Raw genomic sequence first — 18,807 nt, 5'->3', positions numbered from 1 at the left:
AGCAGGTCAGGGACAATGGACAGATCTAGAACTCTGGGCAGAACTTCCCAGAACTCAAGTTGAAGTTGAGTGCTGATGACACAAATTTCAGTCAGACTCAAAGATTTAATTAAATTTCAGTTCAAGGTTATTTTTTATTGACAACATGCATTATCTCAAGGCCCTTTATATAGAAAGGCAGATACCTTTACAATATTATAGAGAAGAGAACAGAAGAAGAAAGGACCAGACTGCCAGATGTGCAGCGTCTGCCTCCACCGGGGTGAAAGGAAAAACCGCCTGAACAGGGACTGTTTCCATCAGATTAAAAGTCTGATGCTCTACCGACTGAGCTACCCAGGCTTCGGAAGGTGCATCTGGTGGCCGCAAAATTCGCCTAGTGAACAAATTCTACAGAAGATAATGAGTGACAGACCGAGGGAGATATATCTTGGTTGATCGTGGAATATCATGAAAAGGATGCACACTGGTCTACAGTCTTTTTGGCTGTCAAAGTGCTTTGAAACAAGCACTTTGACTTAATTTGAACCGTTTTCAAGATGAGAGACAATACAGCCAAAAAGACTGTAGACCAGTGTGCAGCCTTATCATGATATTCCACGATCAACCACAACTCCCTCGATCTGTAGAATTTGTTCACCAGGCAAATTTTGCGGCCACCAAGAGCACCTTCAGAAGCCTGTGTAGCTCAGTCGGTAGAGCATCAGACTTTTAATCTGAGGGTCTAGGGTCTAGTGCAGCACATATTGTGATGGGGGACATGAGTTCCCGCAGCTTGAAAGTCTTTTTGCCTGTACTGTGATGTAGAAATTCTTAAATAACACATCACCGCCTGAATAGAGACTTGAACCCTAGACCCTCAGATTAAAAGTCTGATGCTCTACCGACTGAGCTACACAGGCTTCTGAAGGTGCTCTTGGTGGCCGCAAAATTTGCCTGGTGAACAAATTCTACAGATCGAGGGAGTTGTGGTTGATCGTGGAATATCTTGAAAAGGATGGACACTGGTCTACAGTCTTTTTGGCTGTCTTTTCTCTTGAAATAAGCACTCTGACTCGAGAACTCTTAATTTGAACAGTTTTCAAGGTGAGTACAGCACAAATTGTGATGGGGGACATGAGTTCCCGCAGCATGATGGTCTCTCTTGAAGGTCTTTTGGACTTGAACCCTAGACCCTCAGATTAAATGTCTGATGCTCTACCGACTGAGCTACCCAGGCTTAAGAAAGTGCTCTTGGTGACCGCAAAATTGGCCTAGTGAACAAATTCTATAGAAGATAATGAGCAACAGACTGAGGGAGATATATCTTGGTTGATCGTGGAATATCATGATAAGGCTGCACAGTGGTTTACAGTCTTTTGAACCGTTTTCAAGGTGAGTGCAGCACATATTGTGATGGGGGACATGAGTTCCCGCAGTTTGAAGGTCTTTTTGCCTGTACTGTGAAGTAGAAATTCTTAAATAACACATCACCGCCTGAATAGGGACTTGAACCCTAGACCCTCAGATTAAAAGTCTGATGCTCTACCGACTGAGCTACCCAGGCTTCGGAAGGTGTATTTGGTGGTCGCAAAATTCGCCTAGTGAACAAATTCTACAGAAGATAATGAGTGATAGACCGAGGGAGATATATCTTGGTTGATCGTGGAATATCATGATAAGGCTGCACACTGGTCTACAGTCTTTTTGGCTGTATTATCTTTTGAAACAAGCACTCTGACTCTCGAAATCTTAATTTGAAAAATTTTCAAGATGAGTGCAGCACATATTGTGATGGGGACATGAGTTCCCGCAGCATGATGGGCTCTCTTGAAGGTCTTTTGGCCTGTACTGTGAAGTAGAATTTCTTAAAAAGCACAGCAGCGCCTGAATAGGGACTTGAACCCTAGACCCTCAGATTAAAAGTCTGATGCTCTACCGACTGAGCTACCCAGGCTTCGGAAGTTGATTTTGGTGGCCGCAAAATTCGCCTAGTGAACAAATTCTACAGAAGATAATAAGTGACAGACCGAGGGAGATATATCTTGGTTGATTGTGGAATATCATGAAAAGGATGCACACTGGTCTACAGTCTTTTTGGCTGTCAAAGTGCTTTGAAACAAGCACTTTGACTTAATTTGAACCGTTTTCAAGATGAGTGCAGCACATATTGTGATGGGGGACATGAGTTCCCGCAGCTTGAAGGTCTTTTTGCCTGTACTGTGATGTAGAAATTCTTAAATAACACATCACCGCCTGAATAGGGACTTGAACCCTAGACCCTCAGATTAAAAGTCTGATGCTCTACCGACTGAGCTACCCAGGCTTCCGAAGGTGCTTTTGGTGGCCGCAAAATTTGCCTGGTGAACAAATTCTACAGATCGAGGGAGTTGTGGTTGATCGTGGAATATCTTGAAAAGGATGCACACTGGTCTACAGTCTTTTTGGCTGTCTTTTCTCTTGAAATAAGCACTCTGACTCGAGAACTCTTAATTTGAACAGTTTTCAAGGTGAGTGCAGCACAAATTGTGATGGGGGACATGAGTTCCCGCAGCATGATGGGCTCTCTTGAAGGTCTTTTGGCCTGTACTGTGAAGTAGAAATTCTTAAATAACACATCTCCGCCTGAATAGGGACTTGAACCCTAGACCCTCAGATTAAAAGTCTGATGCTCTACCGACTGAGCTACCCAGGCTTCGGAAGGTGCTTTTGGTGACCGCAAAATTCGCCTAGTGAACAAATTCTACAGAAGATAATGAGTGACAGACCGAGGGAGATATATCTTGGTTGATCGTGGAATATCATGAAAAGGATGCATACTGGTTTACAGTCTTTTTGGCTGTCTTGTCTCTTAAAACAAGCACTCTGACTCTAGAACTCTTAATTTGAACCGTTTTCAAGATGAGAGCGGCACATATTGTGATGGGGGACATGAGTTCCCGCAGCATGATGGGCTCTCTTGAAGGTCTTTTGGACTTGAACCCTAGACCCTCAGATTAAAAGTCTGATGCTCTACCGACTGAGCTACCCAGGCTTCAGAAAGTGCTCTTGGTGACCGCAAAATTGGCCTAGTGAACAAATTCTATAGAAGATAATGAGCGACAGACTGAGGGAGATATATCTTGGTTGATCGTGGAATATCATGATAAGGCTGCACAGTGGTTTACAGTCTTTTTGGCTGTCTTGTCTCTTAAAACAAGCACTCTGACTCTAGAACTCTTAATTTGAACCGTTTTCAAGATGAGTGCGGCACATATTGTGATGGGGGACATGAGTTCCCGCAGCTTGAAGGTCTTTTTGCCTGTACTGTGATGTAGAAATTCTTAAATAACACATCACCGCCTGAATAGGGACTTGAACCCTAGACCCTCAGATTAAATGTCTGATGCTCTACCGACTGAGCTACCCAGGCTTCCGAAGGTGCTTTTGGTGGCCGCAAAATTTGCCTGGTGAACAAATTCTACAGATCGAGGGAGTTGTGGTTGATCGTGGAATATCATGATAAGGGTGCACAGTGGTTTACAGTCTTTTGAACCGTTTTCAAGGTGAGTGCAGCACATATTGTGATGGGGGACATGAGTTCCCGCAGCTTGAAGGTCTTTTTGCCTGTACTGTGATGTAGAAATTCTTAAATAACACATCACCGCCTGAATAGGGACTTGAACCCTAGACCCTCAGATTAAAAGTCTGATGCTCTACCGACTGAGCTACCCAGGCTTCGAAGGTGCTTTTGGTGGCCGCAAAATTTGCCTGGTGAACAAATTCTACAGATCGAGGGAGTTGTGGTTGATCGTGGAATATCTTGAAAAGGATGCACACTGGTCTACAGTCTTTTTGGCTGTCTTTTCTCTTGAAATAAGCACTCTGACTCGAGAACTCTTAATTTGAACAGTTTTCAAGGTGAGTGCAGCACAAATTGTGATGGGGGACATGAGTTCCCGCAGCATGATGGGCTCTCTTGAAGGTCTTTTGGCCTGTACTGTGAAGTAGAAATTCTTAAATAACACATCTCCGCCTGAATAGGGACTTGAACCCTAGACCCTCAGATTAAAAGTCTGATGCTCTACCGACTGAGCTACCCAGGCTTCGGAAGGTGCTTTTGGTGACCGCAAAATTCGCCTAGTGAACAAATTCTACAGAAGATAATGAGTGACAGACCGAGGGAGATATATCTTGGTTGATCGTGGAATATCATGAAAAGGATGCACACTGGTTTACAGTCTTTTTGGCTGTCTTGTCTCTTAAAACAAGCACTCTGACTCTAGAACTCTTAATTTGAACCGTTTTCAAGATGAGTGCGGCACATATTGTGATGGGGGACATGAGTTCCCGCAGCATGATGGGCTCTCTTGAAGGTCTTTTGGACTTGAACCCTAGACCCTCAGATTAAAAGTCTGATGCTCTACCGACTGAGCTACCCAGGCTTCAGAAAGTGCTCTTGGTGACCGCAAAATTGGCCTAGTGAACAAATTCTATAGAAGATAATGAGCGACAGACTGAGGGAGATATATCTTGGTTGATCGTGGAATATCATGATAAGGCTGCACAGTGGTTTACAGTCTTTTTGGCTGTCTTGTCTCTTAAAACAAGCACTCTGACTCTAGAACTCTTAATTTGAACCGTTTTCAAGATGAGTGCGGCACATATTGTGATGGGGGACATGAGTTCCCGCAGCTTGAAGGTCTTTTTGCCTGTACTGTGATGTAGAAATTCTTAAATAACACATCACCGCCTGAATAGGGACTTGAACCCTAGACCCTCAGATTAAAAGTCTGATGCTCTACCGACTGAGCTACCCAGGCTTCCGAAGGTGCTTTTGGTGGCCGCAAAATTTGCCTGGTGAACAAATTCTACAGAACGAGGGAGTTGTGGTTGATCGTGGAATATCATGATAGGGCTGCACAGTGGTGTACAGTCTTTTGAACCATTTTCAAGGTGAGTGCAGCACATATTGTGATGGGGGACATGAGTTCCCGCAGCTTGAAGGTCTTTTTGCCTGTACTGTGAAGTAGAAATTGTTAAATAACACATCACCGCCTGAATAGGGACTTGAACCCTAGACCCTCAGATTAAAAGTCTGATGCTCTACCGACTGAGCTACCCAGGCTTCCGAAGGTGCTTTTGGTGGCCGCAAAATTTGCCTGGTGAACAAATTCTACAGATCGAGGGAGTTGTGGTTGATCGTGGAATATCTTGAAAAGGATGAACACTGGTCTACAGTCTTTTTGGCTGTCTTTACTCTTGAAATAAGCACTCTGACTCGAGAACTCTTAATTTGAACAGTTTTCAAGGTGAGTGCAGCACAAATTGTGATGGGGGACATGAGTTCCCGCAGCATGATGGGCTCTCTTGAAGGTCTTTTGGCCTGTACTGTGAAGTAGAAATTCTTAAATAACACATCTCCGCCTGAATAGGGACTTGAACCCTAGACCCTCAGATTAAAATTCTGATGCTCTACCGACTGAGCTACCCAGGCTTCGGAAGGTGCTTTTGGTGACCGCAAAATTCGCCTAGTGAACAAATTCTACAGAAGATAATGAGTGACAGACCGAGGGAGATATATCTTGGTTGATCGTGGAATATCATGATAAGGCTGCACAGTGGTTTACAGTCTTTTGAACCGTTTTCAAGGTGAGTGCGGCACATATTGTGATGGGGGACATGAGTTACCGCAGCATGATGGGCTCTCTTGAAGGTCTTTTGGCCCGTACTGTGAAGTAGAAATTCTTAAATAACACATCTCCGCCTGAATAGGGACTTGAACCCTAGACCCTCAGATTAAAAGTCTGATGCTCTACCGACTGAGCTACCCAGGCTTCGGAAGTTGATTTTGGTGGCCGCAAAATTCGCCTAGTGAACAAATTCTACAGAAGATAATAAGTGACAGACCGAGGGAGATATATCTTGGTTGATTGTGGAATATCATGAAAAGGATGCACACTGGTCTACAGTCTTTTTGGCTGTCAAAGTGCTTTGAAAGAAGCACTTTGACTTAATTTGAACCGTTTTCAAGATGAGTGCAGCACATATTGTGATGGGGGACATGAGTTCTTTGAAGGTCTTTTTGCCTGTACTGTGATGTAGAAATTCTTAAATAACACATCACCGCCTGAATAGGGACTTGAACCCTAGACCCTCAGATTAAAAGTCTGATGCTCTACCGACTGAGCTACACAGGCTTCCGAAGGTGCTTTTGGTGGCCGCAAAATTTGCCTGGTGAACAAATTCTACAGATCGAGGGAGTTGTGGTTGATCGTGGAATATCTTGAAAAGGATGCACACTGGTCTACAGTCTTTTTGGCTGTCTTTTCTCTTGAAATAAGCACTCTGACTCGAGAACTCTTAATTTGAACAGTTTTCAAGGTGAGTGCAGCACAAATTGTGATGGGGGACATGAGTTCCCGCAGCATGATGGGCTCTCTTGAAGGTCTTTTGGCCTGTACTGTGAAGTAGAAATTCTTAAATAACACATCTCCGCCTGAATAGGGACTTGAACCCTAGACCCTCAGATTAAAAGTCTGATGCTCTACCGACTGAGCTACACAGGCTTCGGAAGGTGCTTTTGGTGACCGCAAAATTCGCCTAGTGAACAAATTCTACAGAAGATAATGAGTGACAGACCGAGGGAGATATATCTTGGTTGATCGTGGAATATCATGAAAAGGATGCACACTGGTTTACAGTCTTTTTGGCTGTCTTGTCTCTTAAAACAAGCACTCTGACTCTAGAACTCTTAATTTGAACCGTTTTCAAGATGAGTGCGGCACATATTGTGATGGGGGACATGAGTTCCTGCAGCATGATGGGCTCTCTTGAAGGTCTTTTGGACTTGAACCCTAGACCCTCAGATTAAAAGTCTGATGCTCTACCGACTGAGCTACCCAGGCTTCAGAAAGTGCTCTTGGTGACCGCAAAATTGGTCTAGTGAACAAATTCTATAGAAGATAATGAGCGACAGACTGAGGGAGATATATCTTGGTTGATCGTGGAATATCATGATAAGGCTGCACAGTGGTTTACAGTCTTTTTGGCTGTCTTGTCTCTTAAAACAAGCACTCTGACTCTAGAACTCTTAATTTGAACCGTTTTCAAGATGAGTGCGGCACATATTGTGATGGGGGACATGAGTTCCCGCAGCTTGAAGGTCTTTTTGCCTGTACTGTGATGTAGAAATTCTTAAATAACACATCACCGCCTGAATAGGGACTTGAACCCTAGACCCTCAGATTAAATGTCTGATGCTCTACCGACTGAGCTACCCAGGCTTCCGAAGGTGCTTTTGGTGGCCGCAAAATTTGCCTGGTGAACAAATTCTACAGATCGAGGGAGTTGTGGTTGATCGTGGAATATCATGATAAGGGTGCACAGTGGTTTACAGTCTTTTGAACCGTTTTCAAGGTGAGTGCAGCACATGACTGGTCACACAGCCTGAATGAGGGACTTGAACCCTGGACCCTCAGATTAAAGTCTGATGCAAACTGGAAGAGCTACCCAGGCTTCCGAAGGTGCTTTTGGTGGCCGCAAAATTTGCCTGGTGAACAAATTCTACAGATCGAGGGAGTTGTGGTTGATCGTGGAATATCTTGAAAAGGATGCACCCTGGTCTACAGTCTTTTTGGCTGTCTTTTCTCTTGAAATAAGCACTCTGACTCGAGAACTCTTAATTTGAACAGTTTTCAAGGTGAGTGCAGCACAAATTGTGATGGGGGACATGAGTTCCCGCAGCATGATGGGCTCTCTTGAAGGTCTTTTGGCCTGTACTGTGAAGTAGAAATTCTTAAATAACACATCTCCGCCTGAATAGGGACTTGAACCCTAGACCCTCAGATTAAAAGTCTGATGCTCTACCGACTGAGCTACCCAGGCTTCGGAAGGTGCTTTTGGTGACCGCAAAATTCGCCTAGTGAACAAATTCTACAGAAGATAATGAGTGACAGACCGAGGGAGATATATCTTGGTTGATCGTGGAATATCATGAAAAGGATGCACACTGGTTTACAGTCTTTTTGGCTGTCTTGTCTCTTAAAACAAGCACTCTGACTCTAGAACTCTTAATTTGAACCGTTTTCAAGATGAGTGCGGCACATATTGTGATGGGGGACATGAGTTCCCGCAGCATGATGGGCTCTCTTGAAGGTCTTTTGGACTTGAACCATAGACCCTCAGATTAAAAGTCTGATGCTCTACCGACTGAGCTACCCAGGCTTCAGAAAGTGCTCTTGGTGACCGCAAAATTGGCCTAGTGAACAAATTCTATAGAAGATAATGAGCGACAGACTGAGGGAGATATATCTTAGTTGATCGTGGAATATCATGATAAGGCTGCACAGTGGTTTACAGTCTTTTTGGCTGTCTTGTCTCTTAAAACAAGCACTCTGACTCTAGAACTCTTAATTTGAACCGTTTTCAAGATGAGTGCGGCACATATTGTGATGGGGGACATGAGTTCCCGCAGCTTGAAGGTCTTTTTGCCTGTACTGTGATGTAGAAATTCTTAAATAACACATCTCCGCCTGAATAGGGACTTGAACCCTAGACCCTCAGATTAAAAGTCTGATGCTCTACCGACTGAGCTACCCAGGCTTCGGACGGTGCATTTGGTGGTCGCAAAATTCGCCTAGTGAACAAATTCTACAGAAGATAATGAGTGATAGACCGAGGGAGATATATCTTGGTTGATCGTGGAATATCATGATAAGGCTGCACAGTGGTTTACAGTCTTTTGAACCGTTTTCAGGGTGAGTGCAGCACATATTGTGATGGGGGACATGAGTTCCCGCAGCTTGAAGGTCTTTTTGCCTGTACTGTGATGTAGAAATTCTTAAATAACACATCACCGCCTGAATAGGGACTTGAACCCTAGACCCTCAGATTAAAAGTCTGATGCTCTACCGACTGAGCTACCCAGGCTTCCGAAGGTGCTTTTGGTGGCCGCAAAATTTGCCTGGTGAACAAATTCTACAGATCGAGGGAGTTGTGGTTGATCGTGGAATATCTTGAAAAGGATGCACCCTGGTCTACAGTCTTTTTGGCTGTCTTTTCTCTTGAAATAAGCACTCTGACTCGAGAACTCTTAATTTGAACAGTTTTCAAGGTGAGTGCAGCACAAATTGTGATGGGGACATGGCATGATGGGCTCTCTTGAAGGTCTTTTGGCCTGTACTGTAGTAGAGATGTAATAACTCCGCTGAATAGGGACTTCCTAGACCCTCAGATTAAAGTCTGATGCTCTACCGACTGAGCTACCCAGGCTTGGAGGTGCTGGTGACCATAGAGTGCATCTAGTGAACAAATTCTAGAAGATAATGGTGAGCCGGGGAGATATATCTTGGTTGATGCGTGGAATATCATGAAAGGATGCACACTGGTTTCAGTCTTTTTGAACATCTTGTCTCTTCACGGCTCGCACTCTGACTCTAGAACTCTTAATTTAGCCGTTTTTCAGTGCGGCATGTGTGATGGGGACATGGCTTGGTGCTGCCGCCAGCATGCTGTGATGTAGAAATTCTTAAATAACACATCACCGCCTGAATAGGGACTTGAACCCTAGACCCTCAGATTAAAAGTCTGATGCTCTACCGACTGAGCTACCCAGGCTTCCGAAGGTGCTTTTGGTGGCCGCAAAATTTGCCTGGTGAACAAATTCTACAGATCGAGGGAGTTGTGGTTGATCGTGGAATATCATGATAAGGCTGCACAGTGGTTTACAGTCTTTTGAACCGTTTTCAAGGTGAGTGCAGCACATATTGTGATGGGGGACATGAGTTCCCGCAGCTTGAAGGTCTTTTTGCCTGTACTGTGATGTAGAAATTCTTAAATAACACATCACCGCCTGAATAGGGACTTGAACCCTAGACCCTCAGATTAAATGTCTGATGCTCTACCGACTGAGCTACCCAGGCTTCCGAAGGTGCTTTTGGTGGCCGCAAAATTTGCCTGGTGAACAAATTCTACAGATCGAGGGAGTTGTGGTTGATCGTGGAATATCTTGAAAAGGATGCACACTGGTCTACAGTCTTTTTGGCTGTCTTTTCTCTTGAAATAAGCACTCTGACTACAGAACTCTTAATTTGAACAGTTTTCAAGGTGAGTGCAGCACATATTGTGATGGGGGACATGAGTTCCCGCAGCATGATGGGCTCTCTTGAAGGTCTTTTGGCCTGTACTGTGAAGTAGAAATTCTTAAATAACACATCTCCGCCTGAATAGGGACTTGAACCCTAGACCCTCAGATTAAAATTCTGATGCTCTACCGACTGAGCTACCCAGGCTTCGGAAGGTGCTTTTGGTGACCGCAAAATTCGCCTAGTGAACAAATTCTACAGAAGATAATGAGTGACAGACCGAGGGAGATATATCTTGGTTGATCGTGGAATATCATGAAAAGGATGCACACTGGTTTACAGTCTTTTTGGCTGTCTTGTCTCTTAAAACAAGCACTCTGACTCTAGAACTCTTAATTTGAACCGTTTTCAAGATGAGTGCGGCACATATTGTGATGGGGGACATGAGTTCCCGCAGCATGATGGGCTCTCTTGAAGGTCTTTTGGACTTGAACCATAGACCCTCAGATTAAAAGTCTGATGCTCTACCGACTGAGCTACCCAGGCTTCAGAAAGTGCTCTTGGTGACCGCAAAATTGGCCTAGTGAACAAATTCTATAGAAGATAATGAGCGACAGACTGAGGGAGATATATCTTGGTTGATCGTGGAATATCATGATAAGGCTGCACAGTGGTCTACAGTCTTTTTGGCTTTCAAAGTGCTTTGAAACAAGCACTTTGACTTAATTTGAACCGTTTTCAAGATGAGTGCAGCACATATTGTGATGGGGGACATGAGTTCCCGCAGCTTGAAGGTCTTTTTGCCTGTACTGTGATGTAGAAATTCTTAAATAACACATCACCGCCTGAATAGGGACTTGAACCCTAGACCCTCAGATTAAAAGTCTGATGCTCTACCGACTGAGCTACCCAGGCTTCGGAAGTTAATTTTGGTGGCCGCAAAATTCGCCTAGTGAACAAATTCTACAGAAGATAATAAGTGACAGACCGAGGGAGATATATCTTGGTTGATTGTGGAATATCATGAAAAGGATGCACACTGGTCTACAGTCTTTTTGGCTGTCAAAGTGCTTTGAAAGAAGCACTTTGACTTAATTTGAACCGTTTTCAAGATGAGTGCAGCACATATTGTGATGGGGGACATGAGTTCTTTGAAGGTCTTTTTGCCTGTACTGTGATGTAGAAATTCTTAAATAACACATCACCGCCTGAATAGGGACTTGAACCCTAGACCCTCAGATTAAAAGTCTGATGCTCTACCGACTGAGCTACACAGGCTTCCGAAGGTGCTTTTGGTGGCCGCAAAATTTGCCTGGTGAACAAATTCTACAGATCGAGGGAGTTGTGGTTGATCGTGGAATATCTTGAAAAGGATGCACACTGGTCTACAGTCTTTTTGGCTGTCTTTTCTCTTGAAATAAGCACTCTGACTCGAGAACTCTTAATTTGAACAGTTTTCAAGGTGAGTGCAGCACAAATTGTGATGGGGGACATGAGTTCCCGCAGCATGATGGGCTCTCTTGAAGGTCTTTTGGCCTGTACTGTGAAGTAGAAATTCTTAAATAACACATCTCCGCCTGAATAGGGACTTGAACCCTAGACCCTCAGATTAAAAGTCTGATGCTCTACCGACTGAGCTACCCAGGCTTCAGAAGGTGCTTTTGGTGACCGCAAAATTCGCCTAGTGAACAAATTCTACAGAAGATAATGAGTGACAGACCGAGGGAGATATATCTTGGTTGATCGTGGAATATCATGAAAAGGATGCACACTGGTTTACAGTCTTTTTGGCTGTCTTGTCTCTTAAAACAAGCACTCTGACTCTAGAACTCTTAATTTGAACCGTTTTCAAGATGAGTGCGGCACATATTGTGATGGGGGACATGAGTTCCCGCAGCATGATGGGCTCTCTTGAAGGTCTTTTGGACTTGAACCATAGACCCTCAGATTAAAAGTCTGATGCTCTACCGACTGAGCTACCCAGGCTTCAGAAAGTGCTCTTGGTGACCGCAAAATTGGCCTAGTGAACAAATTCTATAGAAGATAATGAGCGACAGACTGAGGGAGATATATCTTGGTTGATCGTGGAATATCATGATAAGGCTGCACAGTGGTTTACAGTCTTTTTGGCTGTCTTGTCTCTTAAAACAAGCACTTTGACTTAATTTGAACCGTTTTCAAGATGAGTGCAGCACATATTGTGATGGGGGACATGAGTTCCCGCAGCTTGAAGGTCTTTTTGCCTGTACTGTGATGTAGAAATTCTTAAATAACACATCTCCGCCTGAATAGGGACTTGAACCCTAGACCCTCAGATTAAAAGTCTGATGCTCTACCGACTGAGCTACCCAGGCTTCGGAAGTTGATTTTGGTGGCCGCAAAATTCGCCTAGTGAACAAATTCTACAGAAGATAATAAGTGACAGACCGAGGGAGATATATCTTGGTTGATTGTGGAATATCATGAAAAGGATGCACACTGGTCTACAGTCTTTTTGGCTGTCAAAGTGCTTTGAAAGAAGCACTTTGACTTAATTTGAACCGTTTTCAAGATGAGTGCAGCACATATTGTGATGGGGGACATGAGTTCTTTGAAGGTCTTTTTGCCTGTACTGTGATGTAGAAATTCTTAAATAACACATCACCGCCTGAATAGGGACTTGAACCCTAGACCCTCAGATTAAAAGTCTGATGCTCTACCGACTGAGCTACACAGGCTTCCGAAGGTGCTTTTGGTGGCCGCAAAATTTGCCTGGTGAACAAATTCTACAGATCGAGGGAGTTGTGGTTGATCGTGGAATATCTTGAAAAGGATGCACACTGGTCTACAGTCTTTTTGGCTGTCTTTTCTCTTGAAATAAGCACTCTGACTCGAGAACTCTTAATTTGAACAGTTTTCAAGGGGAGTGCAGCACAAATTGTGATGGGGGACATGAGTTCCCGCAGCATGATGGGCTCTCTTGAAGGTCTTTTGGCCTGTACTGTGAAGTAGAAATTCTTAAATAACACATCTCCGCCTGAATAGGGACTTGAACCCTAGACCCTCAGATTAAAAGTCTGATGCTCTACCGACTGAGCTACCCAGGCTTCAGAAGGTGCTTTTGGTGACCGCAAAATTCGCCTAGTGAACAAATTCTACAGAAGATAATGAGTGACAGACCGAGGGAGATATATCTTGGTTGATCGTGGAATATCATGAAAAGGATGCACACTGGTTTACAGTCTTTTTGGCTGTCTTGTCTCTTAAAACAAGCACTCTGACTCTAGAACTCTTAATTTGAACCGTTTTCAAGATGAGTGCGGCACATATTGTGATGGGGGACATGAGTTCCCGCAGCATGATGGGCTCTCTTGAAGGTCTTTTGGACTTGAACCATAGACCCTCAGATTAAAAGTCTGATGCTCTACCGACTGAGCTACCCAGGCTTCAGAAAGTGCTCTTGGTGACCGCAAAATTGGCCTAGTGAACAAATTCTATAGAAGATAATGAGCGACAGACTGAGGGAGATATATCTTGGTTGATCGTGGAATATCATGATAAGGCTGCACAGTGGTTTACAGTCTTTTTGGCTGTCTTGTCTCTTAAAACAAGCACTCTGACTCTAGAACTCTTAATTTGAACCGTTTTCAAGATGAGTGCGGCACATATTGTGATGGGGGACATGAGTTCCCGCAGCTTGAAGGTCTTTTTGCCTGTACTGTGATGTAGAAATTCTTAAATAACACATCACCGCCTGAATAGGGACTTGAACCCTAGACCCTCAGATTAAAAGTCTGATGCTCTACCGACTGAGCTACCCAGGCTTCCGAAGGTGCTTTTGGTGGCCGCAAAATTTGCCTGGTGAACAAATTCTACAGAACGAGGGAGTTGTGGTTGATCGTGGAATATCATGATAGGGCTGCACAGTGGTTTACAGTCTTTTGAACCGTTTTCAAGGTGAGTGCAGCACATATTGTGATGGGGGACATGAGTTCCCGCAGCTTGAAGGTCTTTTTGCCTGTACTGTGAAGTAGAAATTCTTAAATAACACATCACCGCCTGAATAGGGACTTGAACCCTAGACCCTCAGATTAAAAGTCTGATGCTCTACCGACTGAGCTACCCAGGCTTCTGAAGGTGCTTTTGGTGGCCGCAAAATTTGCCTGGTGAACAAATTCTACAGATCGAGGGAGTTGTGGTTGATCGTGGAATATCTTGAAAAGGGTGCACACTGGTCTACAGTCTTTTTGGCTGTCTTTTCTCTTGAAATAAGCACTCTGACTCCAGAACTCTTAATTTGAACAGTTTTCAAGGTGAGTGCAGCACATATTGTGATGGGGGACATGAGTTCCCGCAGCATGATGGGCTCTCTTGAAGGTCTTTTGGCCTGTACTGTGAAGTAGAAATTCTTAAATAACACATCTCCGCCTGAATAGGGACTTGAACCCTAGACCCTCAGATTAAAAGTCTGATGCTCTACCGACTGAGCTACCCAGGCTTCGGAAGGTGCTTTTGGTGACCGCAAAATTCGCCTAGTGAACAAATTCTACAGAAGATAATGAGTGACAGACCGAGGGAGATATATCTTGGTTGATCGTGGAATATCATGAAAAGGATGCACAATGGTTTACAGTCTTTTTGGCTGTCTTGTCTCTTAAAACAAGCACTCTGACTCTAGAACTCTTAATTTGAACCGTTTTCAAGATGAGTGCGGCACATATTGTGATGGGGGACATGAGTTCCCGCAGCATGATGGGCTCTCTTGAAGGTCTTTTGGACTTGAACCCTAGACCCTCAGATTAAAAGTCTGATGCTCTACCGACTGAGCTACCCAGGCTTCAGAAAGTGCTCTTGGTGACCGCAAAATTGGCCTAGTGAACAAATTCTATAGAAGATAATGAGCGACAGACTGAGGGAGATATATCTTGGTTGATCGTGGAATATCATGATAAGGCTGCACAGTGGTTTACAGTCTTTTGAACCGTTTTCAAGGTGAGTGCAGCACATATTGTGATGGGGGACATGAGTTCCCGCAGCTTGAAGGTCTTTTTGCCTGTACTGTGAAGTAGAAATTCTTAAATAACACATCTCCGCCTGAATAGGGACTTGAACCCTAGACCCTCAGATTAAAAGTCTGATGCTCTACCGACTGAGCTATCCAGGCTTCGGAAGGTGCTTTTGGTGGTCGCAAAATTCACCTAGTGAACAAATTCTACAGAAGATAATGAGTGACAGGCCGAGGGAGATATATCTTGGTTGATCGTGGAATATCATGAAAAGGATGCACACTGGTCTACAGTCTTTTTGGCTGTCAAAGTGCTTTGAAACAAGCACTTTGACTTAATTTGAACCGTTTTCAAGATGAGTGCAGCACGTATTGTGATGGGGGAAATGAGTTCCCGCAGCATGATGGGCTCTCTTGAAGGTCTTTTGGCCTGTACTGTGAAGTAGAAATTCTTAAAGAGCGCCTGAATAGGGACTTGAACCCTAGACCCTCAGATTAAAAGTCTGATGCTCTACCTACTGAGCTACCCAGGTTTCGGAAGGTTCATCTGGTGGCCGCAAAATTCGCCTAGTGAACAAATTCTACAGAAGATAATAAGTGACAGACCGTGGGAGATATATCTTGGTTGATTGTGGAATATCATGAAAAGGATGCACACTGGTCTACAGTCTTTTTGGCTGTCAAAGTGCTTTGAAACAAGCACTTTGACTTAATTTGAACCGTTTTCAAGATGAGTGCAGCACATATTGTGATGGGGGACATGAGTTCTTTGAAGGTCTTTTTGCCTGTACTGTGATGTAGAAATTCTTAAATAACACATCACCGCCTGAATAGGGACTTGAACCCTAGACCCTCAGATTAAAAGTCTGATGCTCTACCGACTGAGCTACCCAGGCTTCTGAAGGTGCTTTTGGTGGCCGCAAAATTTGCCTGGTGAACAAATTCTACAGATCGAGGGAGTTGTGGTTGATCGTGGAATATCTTGAAAAGGATGCACACTGGTCTACAGTCTTTTTGGCTGTCTTTTCTCTTGAAATAAGCACTCTGACTCGAGAACTCTTAATTTGAACATAGAGTGCAGCACACCAGATGGGGACATGAGTTCCCGCAGCATGATGGGCTCTCTTGAAGGTCTTTTGGCCTGTACTGTGAAGTAGAATTTCTTAAAAAGCACAGCTGCGCCTGAATAGGGACTTGAACCCTAGACCCTCAGATTAAAAGTCTGATGCTCTACCGACTGAGCTACCCAGGCTTCAGAAAGTGCTCTTGGTGACCGCACAATTGGCCTAGTGAACAAATTCTATAGAAGAGAATGAGCGACAGACCGAGGGAGATATATCTTGGTTGATCGTGGAATATCATGATAAGGCTGCACACTGGTCTACAGTCTTTTTGGCTGTATTATCTTTTGAAACAAGCACTCTGACTCTCGAAATCTTAATTTGAAAAATTTTCAAGATGAGTGCAGCACATATTGTGATGGGGACATGAGTTCCCGCAGCATGATGGGCTCTCTTGAAGGTCTTTTGGACTTGAACCCTAGACCCTCAGATTAAAGGTCTGATGCTCTACCGACTGAGCTACCCAGGCTTCAGAAAGTGCTCTTGGTGACCGCAAAATTGGCCTAGTGAACAAATTCTATAGAAGATAATGAGCGACAGACTGAGGGAGATATATCTTAGTTGATCGTGGAATATCATGATAAGGCTGCACAGTGGTTTACAGTCTTTTTGGCTGTCTTGTCTCTTAAAACAAGCACTCTGACTCTAGAACTCTTAATTTGAACCGTTTTCAAGATGAGTGCGGCACATATTGTGATGGGGGACATGAGTTCCCGCAGCTTGAAGGTCTTTTTGCCTGTACTGTGATGTAGAAATTCTTAAATAACACATCACCGCCTGAATAGGGACTTGAACCCTAGACCCTCAGATTAAAAGTCTGATGCTCTACCGACTGAGCTACCCAGGCTTCCGAAGGTGCTTTTGGTGGCCGCAAAATTTGCCTGGTGAACAAATTCTACAGATCGAGGGAGTTGTGGTTGATCGTGGAATATCATGATAAGGCTGCACAGTGGTTTACAGTCTTTTGAACCGTTTTCAAGGTGAGTGCAGCACATATTGTGATGGGGGACATGAGTTCCCGCAGCATGATGGGCTCTCTTGAAGGTGTTTTGGCCTGTACTGTGAAGTAGAAATTCTTAAATAACACATCTCCGCCTGAATAGGGACTTGAACCCTAGACCCTCAGATTAAAAGTCTGATGCTCTACCGACTGAGCTACCCAGGCTTCTGAAGGTGCTTTTGGTGGCCGCAAAATTTGCCTGGTGAACAAATTCTACAGATCGAGGGAGTTGTGGTTGATCGTGGAATATCTTGAAAAGGGTGCACACTGGTCTACAGTCTTTTTGGCTGTCTTTTCTCTTGAAATAAGCACTCTGACTCCAGAACTCTTAATTTGAACAGTTTTCAAGGTGAGTGCAGCACATATTGTGATGGGGGACATGAGTTCCCGCAGCATGATGGGCTCTCTTGAAGGTCTTTTGGCCTGTACTGTGAAGTAGAAATTCTTAAATAACACATCTCCGCCTGAATAGGGACTTGAACCCTAGACCCTCAGATTAAAAGTCTGATGCTCTACCGACTGAGCTACCCAGGCTTCAGAAGGTGCTTTTGGTGGCCGCAAAATTCGCCTAGTGAACAAATTCTACAGAAGATAATGAGTGATAGACCGAGGGAGATATATCTTGGTTGATCGTGGAATATCATGATAAGGCTGCACACTGCTCTACAGTCTTTTTGGCTGTCTTGTCTCTTAAAACAAGCACTATGACTCTAGAACTCTTAATTTGAACCGTTTTCAAGATGAGTGCGGCACATATTGTGATGGGGGACATGAGTTCCCGCAGCATGATGGGCTCTCTTGAAGGTCTTTTGGACTTGAACCCTAGACCCTCAGATTAAAAGTCTGATGCTCTACCGACTGAGCTACCCAGGCTTCAGAAAGTGCTCTTGGTGACCGCAAAATTGGCCTAGTGAACAAATTCTATAGAAGATAATGAGCGACAGACTGAGGGAGATATATCTTGGTTGATCGTGGAATATCATGATAAGGCTGCACAGTGGTTTACAGTCTTTTTGGCTGTCTTGTCTCTTAAAACAAGCACTTTGACTTAATTTGAACCGTTTTCAAGATGAGTGCAGCACATATTGTGATGGGGGACATGAGTTCCCGCAGCTTGAAGGTCTTTTTGCCTGTACTGTGATGTAGAAATTCTTAAATAACACATCTCCGCCTGAATAGGGACTTGAACCCTAGACCCTCAGATTAAAAGTCTGATGCTCTACCGACTGAGCTACCCAGGCTTCGGAAGGTGCATCTGGTGGCCGCAAAATTCGCCTAGTGAACAAATTCTACAGAAGATAATAAGTGACAGACCGTGGGAGATATATCTTGGTTGATTGTGGAATATCATGAAAAGGATGCACACTGGTCTACAGTCTTTTTGGCTGTCAAAGTGCTTTGAAACAAGCACTTTGACTTAATTTGAACCGTTTTCAAGATGAGTGCAGCACATATTGTGATGGGGGACATGAGTTCCCGCAGCTTGAAGGTCTTTTTGCCTGTACTGTGATGTAGAAATTCTTAAATAACACATCACCGCCTGAGTAGGGAATTGAACCCTAGACCCTCAGATTAAAAGTCTGATGCTCTACCGACTGAGCTACCCAGGCTTCGGAAGGTGCTTTTGGTGGCCGCAAAATTTGCCTGGTGAACAAATTC

General features: G+C 44.1%; 29 non-coding genes across 29 annotated transcripts; all 29 read right to left on the bottom strand.

Annotated features, from left to right (window-relative positions):
* Nucleotides 1-1,473: 1,473 nt before the first annotated feature.
* Nucleotides 1,474-1,546, bottom strand: trnak-uuu. Its single transcript has one exon. It is a non-coding gene; the product is annotated as a tRNA-Lys (tRNA).
* A 317-nt stretch (nucleotides 1,547-1,863) lies between these two features.
* On the bottom strand, nucleotides 1,864-1,936 carry trnak-uuu. The gene has a single exon. It is a non-coding gene; the product is annotated as a tRNA-Lys (tRNA).
* Nucleotides 1,937-2,232: 296 nt separating this feature from the next.
* trnak-uuu lies at nucleotides 2,233-2,305 on the bottom strand. Its single transcript has one exon. It is a non-coding gene; the product is annotated as a tRNA-Lys (tRNA).
* A 296-nt stretch (nucleotides 2,306-2,601) lies between these two features.
* Nucleotides 2,602-2,674, bottom strand: trnak-uuu. Its single transcript has one exon. It is a non-coding gene; the product is annotated as a tRNA-Lys (tRNA).
* A 949-nt stretch (nucleotides 2,675-3,623) lies between these two features.
* trnak-uuu lies at nucleotides 3,624-3,696 on the bottom strand. Its single transcript has one exon. It is a non-coding gene; the product is annotated as a tRNA-Lys (tRNA).
* A 295-nt stretch (nucleotides 3,697-3,991) lies between these two features.
* trnak-uuu lies at nucleotides 3,992-4,064 on the bottom strand. Its single transcript has one exon. It is a non-coding gene; the product is annotated as a tRNA-Lys (tRNA).
* A 644-nt stretch (nucleotides 4,065-4,708) lies between these two features.
* trnak-uuu lies at nucleotides 4,709-4,781 on the bottom strand. Its single transcript has one exon. It is a non-coding gene; the product is annotated as a tRNA-Lys (tRNA).
* Nucleotides 4,782-5,013: 232 nt separating this feature from the next.
* trnak-uuu lies at nucleotides 5,014-5,086 on the bottom strand. Its single transcript has one exon. It is a non-coding gene; the product is annotated as a tRNA-Lys (tRNA).
* A 636-nt stretch (nucleotides 5,087-5,722) lies between these two features.
* trnak-uuu lies at nucleotides 5,723-5,795 on the bottom strand. Its single transcript has one exon. It is a non-coding gene; the product is annotated as a tRNA-Lys (tRNA).
* A 290-nt stretch (nucleotides 5,796-6,085) lies between these two features.
* trnak-uuu lies at nucleotides 6,086-6,158 on the bottom strand. The gene has a single exon. It is a non-coding gene; the product is annotated as a tRNA-Lys (tRNA).
* A 1,614-nt stretch (nucleotides 6,159-7,772) lies between these two features.
* On the bottom strand, nucleotides 7,773-7,845 carry trnak-uuu. Its single transcript has one exon. It is a non-coding gene; the product is annotated as a tRNA-Lys (tRNA).
* A 644-nt stretch (nucleotides 7,846-8,489) lies between these two features.
* trnak-uuu lies at nucleotides 8,490-8,562 on the bottom strand. The gene has a single exon. It is a non-coding gene; the product is annotated as a tRNA-Lys (tRNA).
* Nucleotides 8,563-8,816: 254 nt separating this feature from the next.
* trnak-uuu lies at nucleotides 8,817-8,889 on the bottom strand. Its single transcript has one exon. It is a non-coding gene; the product is annotated as a tRNA-Lys (tRNA).
* A 614-nt stretch (nucleotides 8,890-9,503) lies between these two features.
* Nucleotides 9,504-9,576, bottom strand: trnak-uuu. Its single transcript has one exon. It is a non-coding gene; the product is annotated as a tRNA-Lys (tRNA).
* A 1,309-nt stretch (nucleotides 9,577-10,885) lies between these two features.
* On the bottom strand, nucleotides 10,886-10,958 carry trnak-uuu. Its single transcript has one exon. It is a non-coding gene; the product is annotated as a tRNA-Lys (tRNA).
* A 659-nt stretch (nucleotides 10,959-11,617) lies between these two features.
* On the bottom strand, nucleotides 11,618-11,690 carry trnak-uuu. Its single transcript has one exon. It is a non-coding gene; the product is annotated as a tRNA-Lys (tRNA).
* Nucleotides 11,691-12,324: 634 nt separating this feature from the next.
* On the bottom strand, nucleotides 12,325-12,397 carry trnak-uuu. The gene has a single exon. It is a non-coding gene; the product is annotated as a tRNA-Lys (tRNA).
* A 659-nt stretch (nucleotides 12,398-13,056) lies between these two features.
* Nucleotides 13,057-13,129, bottom strand: trnak-uuu. The gene has a single exon. It is a non-coding gene; the product is annotated as a tRNA-Lys (tRNA).
* A 644-nt stretch (nucleotides 13,130-13,773) lies between these two features.
* Nucleotides 13,774-13,846, bottom strand: trnak-uuu. The gene has a single exon. It is a non-coding gene; the product is annotated as a tRNA-Lys (tRNA).
* Nucleotides 13,847-14,078: 232 nt separating this feature from the next.
* trnak-uuu lies at nucleotides 14,079-14,151 on the bottom strand. The gene has a single exon. It is a non-coding gene; the product is annotated as a tRNA-Lys (tRNA).
* Nucleotides 14,152-14,447: 296 nt separating this feature from the next.
* Nucleotides 14,448-14,520, bottom strand: trnak-uuu. The gene has a single exon. It is a non-coding gene; the product is annotated as a tRNA-Lys (tRNA).
* A 593-nt stretch (nucleotides 14,521-15,113) lies between these two features.
* trnak-uuu lies at nucleotides 15,114-15,186 on the bottom strand. Its single transcript has one exon. It is a non-coding gene; the product is annotated as a tRNA-Lys (tRNA).
* A 664-nt stretch (nucleotides 15,187-15,850) lies between these two features.
* On the bottom strand, nucleotides 15,851-15,923 carry trnak-uuu. The gene has a single exon. It is a non-coding gene; the product is annotated as a tRNA-Lys (tRNA).
* Nucleotides 15,924-16,206: 283 nt separating this feature from the next.
* On the bottom strand, nucleotides 16,207-16,279 carry trnak-uuu. Its single transcript has one exon. It is a non-coding gene; the product is annotated as a tRNA-Lys (tRNA).
* Nucleotides 16,280-16,922: 643 nt separating this feature from the next.
* Nucleotides 16,923-16,995, bottom strand: trnak-uuu. Its single transcript has one exon. It is a non-coding gene; the product is annotated as a tRNA-Lys (tRNA).
* A 245-nt stretch (nucleotides 16,996-17,240) lies between these two features.
* On the bottom strand, nucleotides 17,241-17,313 carry trnak-uuu. Its single transcript has one exon. It is a non-coding gene; the product is annotated as a tRNA-Lys (tRNA).
* Nucleotides 17,314-17,609: 296 nt separating this feature from the next.
* Nucleotides 17,610-17,682, bottom strand: trnak-uuu. Its single transcript has one exon. It is a non-coding gene; the product is annotated as a tRNA-Lys (tRNA).
* A 634-nt stretch (nucleotides 17,683-18,316) lies between these two features.
* Nucleotides 18,317-18,389, bottom strand: trnak-uuu. Its single transcript has one exon. It is a non-coding gene; the product is annotated as a tRNA-Lys (tRNA).
* A 296-nt stretch (nucleotides 18,390-18,685) lies between these two features.
* Nucleotides 18,686-18,758, bottom strand: trnak-uuu. The gene has a single exon. It is a non-coding gene; the product is annotated as a tRNA-Lys (tRNA).
* Between the last annotated feature and the right edge of the window lie 49 nt (nucleotides 18,759-18,807).

The sequence above is a fragment of the Solea senegalensis genome, unplaced genomic scaffold (assembly GCF_019176455.1).
Source record: "Solea senegalensis isolate Sse05_10M unplaced genomic scaffold, IFAPA_SoseM_1 scf7180000016149, whole genome shotgun sequence".
NCBI classification, from domain to species: Eukaryota; Metazoa; Chordata; class Actinopteri; order Pleuronectiformes; family Soleidae; genus Solea; species Solea senegalensis.
The sequence above is the reverse complement of the archived record's forward strand: the minus strand, read 5'-3'. Positions and strand labels throughout refer to the sequence as shown.